Genomic DNA, 4,690 nt, shown 5'->3' with positions numbered 1-4,690 from the left:
AGAAACAACATTGGTAAAGATAACCTGAGAGAAAATGAACATTTATTAAAAAACATGTTGAGAACTAATTCTTTCAAATGGGGTCTTCTGGTGCCCTTATGAAGTGACACTATTTCTAGGTCTGGCGTCTGCTGAGGAAACTTTGGTTCAGCGTAGATTGCTAGATGTATGCAAAACCACACAAGAGTGGCATTTGACTTCAGCTCAAATATTCTGGCTCTCACCGGACAGATTTCTGCTCTGAGGCAGGCTGGCACTGGAGCACCTCTTAGATGCTATGGAAAAGGGTTCAGTCCATGACCAAAGTATATTTATAAATAAATGTGCTTATTTACCTAGTTATGAATAAGTCAAAAAATAAAATAAAATAAGGTCTTCACTTTTTTAACAAGAAAAATAGTATTTATAGTAAGCAATGAAAGGGGGCAGATAAAGAAAATGTATTATTCTCTCCCAACTTTTTGAATAATACACTAATATTTCACTGGAGAAAACTACAACTTAGCAGTAGAATTTAGTCTCAACAATTAAAAACTACTCAGACTACCTAAAACTTGTCAAATTCGTAGGTATAGTTTCAAAAAGAATTTACCATATTGGAAAATATTCAAATACACGCAAGCATGAAGTGATGATTGTAATACCTTTCAGCAGAGTTTTCTTTTCTGCAGATATTTTCACACTCATTGGTTCATTTGATCTGTTGAAGCCATAATTCATAATACATGCTTGGGGTCATGTTTAAGATTAAAAACTACTAATTCATGTCTTGGCATTTAGTACATGGCTGCAAGCACTTAGTAAACAATAAGCACTATTAACTTTTTCCTTATTAATCTTGTTTATCCTGTAAAGCATTTTATATGGTCAGCATATAATTGATTTAGAAATTTTACATGCAGTTGAAATAAAAAATAATCAAATAACTAATTCTTACATTTAAAAAATAACATTTTATTTTTTAGCAAATGTCAAATTTTGCATTAAACAGTAAAAATCTATCTCCATTAAGTTCTTCATTTCCACCCACTTGCTTCAGTGTTAAATGTAGCAGCACCACACTTTCATAAATTCCCATGGTCAAACAAATGCATCGTCAGCCTGCTAAAGATCAGAGAAGAGAGTGTTTGAATATTGCTGGGTTTTAGAAAAGTGTCATAATGCTGTGGATTTCCTCATAACATACTGTCCTCAGTTAATTATATGTAACAGCTCTGCCAATCTCTGGTTTTGAGGTTTTCTGTTCTAAGATTCAGCACTTTCAAAATGTAAAATGTAATTTTAAAATGGAAATTTAACTTTTTAAAAGTCATAAATACCAGATGTACCTGATATCATTTGAAGTATCCATTTATAACTGGATTTGGAATCAATATGAATTTGTTTCATTAGTATATATTTATAATGATGTTTATTAATATGATAAATACCACTCATTGTTCCCAATCAAGTGTTTTATTAAATAATGAAGTTTGTTTATGATTCTAAGTGAACTTTGCATTTTATTTCTTTTTTGTTTTTTTATACAGAGTCTCACTATGTAATACGGGCTCGCCTTGAACTCACTACACAGCACAGACTCATAGCAGTTCTCCTGCATCAACTTCCCGCTTGCTGGGATTACAGACATGTTCCGCCATGCCTGGCCATATTTTTTTTTTGTTAACTTGTAATAATCACACATGTTCATATGCTACAGTGTAACAATACTTACATGTTTGTAGTATATACTCATGAAAACAGGACAGTAAGAATTTCCATCTTATCATTTATTTCTTTGAACCTTCAACTCCATTGTAGTTATTCATAAAATGTATAATAGGTTATTGTGCAAACTAGTAAAAATTCAGTCCTATTTAAGTGTATTTGGCATCCATTTCCCAGGTTCCCTTATAATATCAGATTGTTTTCATGATCTACAAGACAACACAGTGAATATCATTAAATATTAGGATAAACTTAATTTATACTTGATATTGTTTTAAATAAAAAACCTATCATGAGTTTGGGTGACCTAATGAACAAATGGTAGTCAATCCATTTCAAAAATTTACCAAAGTATATGGATTAGCTTTAGAGTGTCAAAATAATAATGGAGGCTGTAGATATCTTTGTTCAAATGCAAAGGTATTGTCTGATTTTTCTTTGTACAGCAGCATGGATCTCTTATTTGTTTTTTTCATTGTAAAGATGGTTTTTTACATTAATTTTATTGGGAAACAAATAGCAATGAGAGTTTCAAAACTGATTAGTAGGACAGTTTCAATAATTAATACATTGTATATTGTTGTCTTAGTGGTTATTAATTGTACAAGATGCAGACATGATGTCCTGTTTACATATACTATTAGAACAAATCTTCTTATTCATTGAATTAAGAGAAAGTAGCTGTATGTCTATCCCTAACTATTTTGAATATACAGATACAAAATGGTCCTTCATTTGTATCCCCATTTTTTGTTCAGTTTTGTCACAGATGGGTATTTCATTGTCATTTAAATATCATAGGTGCATGAACTCAGCAAAATATTCCAATATAGTCCAGTAGTCCGTAATAGTAGTGGGTTTTCCATAGGACTGGCAATGTCAGAAGTTGTTGACTTGAACCTTTTACATCTCAGCATATTAATATGGCTTTACTTTTTATATTTTGTGTTTATACTTTTCTGCTGGATGGTTAAGTCGAAGATAAATCAAGACCTATATAACAAGAAGTGTAACTTCTGTATCTGACAAGGTCATTCAAGTCCCTTCAGGATTTAACCTGAAACCTTGTACTGCAGTTTGTAGATCCTTTGTCAGTGTCAGCCATGTGCATGAGTCACGGCCATTGCTTGACCAATTTGTTCTCTGTGAAAGCCTGAGAGAATATTTTCTCTCCATGTGACTCTCCTTAGGCATACTCTACATCATCGATCACTTCTCTCTGTGGCCCCATAATCTCCTTGATCAGAAAATTTGGGACATCACTTATTGTCTATGAAGATATACAATGTTGCCACACACTACATCTATATATTCATTGTGTAGGAAAGTCAAACATCTATAAATGTTTATACATGAATATTTATTTTTATTTTTGATGTAAAATATTTTCTTAAAAAAGAAATATTATTTGTGATTACATAAATGAACCTGAAGTACATTATGTCAAATAAAAGAAGCCAGGAACAGAAAATACAACTGTCTTGTGATCTTACTAATATGTGGATTCTAAAACAACTGATTTGTAGTAGACAGAAATGTGGTGGTTAATAATGGTTGAGGTGTTGAAGGAGGTACTGGATGAACGTTCAAAAAACGCAAAATTTCATTTAGATAACACTGGTCATGTTCAACGTGGTATGGACATAGACCACAAAATTTCATTTGGATGGGGGAATAAATTCAAAAGGATGTACTTCACAGCACAGTGATTATAGTCACCAAAAAGACAATATATTTTTTAAATGCTGAGAGTATATTGTAAGTGTTTTCACCACAAAACAATAGCTTAGCTAATAGATATAAACTTGGTTTAGCCATTATACGTTATGCATATACTTTAAAACATGTTGTACACAGAAAATATGTACATTTTTATCTTTCAGTTTAAAACAAAGTAAAAACAAAACATCTTCATATTTATTATTTCTGTAAATCCTGAAACCATAATAAAGAGATGAAAATGTAATCTGTGATATAAATGGTAAAGAAATATTGGGAGATTATCCATAGTTACATGGAGAGGTGGGTCTCAGTGGGAGGTCTTTAGGTTATTGAAAGAGTGTCCTCGAAAGGAATTATAGGGCCATAGTCTCTTTGTCTCTTTTTGTGTCTGTGAGGTGAGCCCTTTGCCTTGCCACATGCCCCTGCCATGATGCTCTGTCACTGCATAGGCTTAAAAGCAATGGGGATAGGGCTGGGGATATTGCTAGGTGGCACAAGTGCCTGCCTGGCAAGTGCAAGGTCCTGAGTTCAATTCCTGGTACCCAAAGGAAAAAAATGCAATAGGAACAAGTGATCAAGTACTGGAACCTCTAAAACTGAGCCAAAAGGAACCTGTTCTCTTCACAAGCTCATTATTTCAGGTGTTATAGGGATGGTAAATGGAATGACGCACAATGTTAGTGATTACCAACTTCGCTATTGGTGCTAAGAATCTCATTTATTTTCATCATTTTATAGAAAAGAGATCTTGAGATTGGTGAGCTTCTTGATTACCATCAAGAAGGCTCAATTAATAACAATGATTTCTTGTTAATCTAACTTGTGAGACATCATGAAAATGTAAATTAGTGACATTGGTAAGCTTCTCTAACATTCCTTTTGTTCCACCACCCAGATATACCTGTGAAAGTATATCTTGTGATCCTCCTGTCTCAGCCTCTCCAAAATGTAAGGTTGTAGCAATACAGTTTCTCAGATACACTTGCATTGTTATGCAACATTAACAGTCCAAATGGCTCCAGAAATGCATCAAAGTGATTTTATAGTTCATTTGTGAAACTTAATTGATAATGGTATTTAAAATACAAAAGATGAAAAGATAAATGGGGAGTAAATGATATAATAAAATATAATAAAGTAAATACAACCAATAGTAAATCAAAGAATGCATTGTTGGCACAAAAATTGTCAGGTAGTTAAAAACCATAATTGTTTAAAAAGAGTTGCACAAATGTATTACCTTATTTTTCATATATATATT

Source organism: Octodon degus, unplaced genomic scaffold, assembly GCF_000260255.1.
Source record: "Octodon degus isolate 3935 unplaced genomic scaffold, OctDeg1.0 scaffold00278, whole genome shotgun sequence".
Taxonomy (NCBI): Eukaryota; Metazoa; Chordata; class Mammalia; order Rodentia; family Octodontidae; genus Octodon; species Octodon degus.
Note: the sequence above shows the minus strand (reverse complement) of the source record.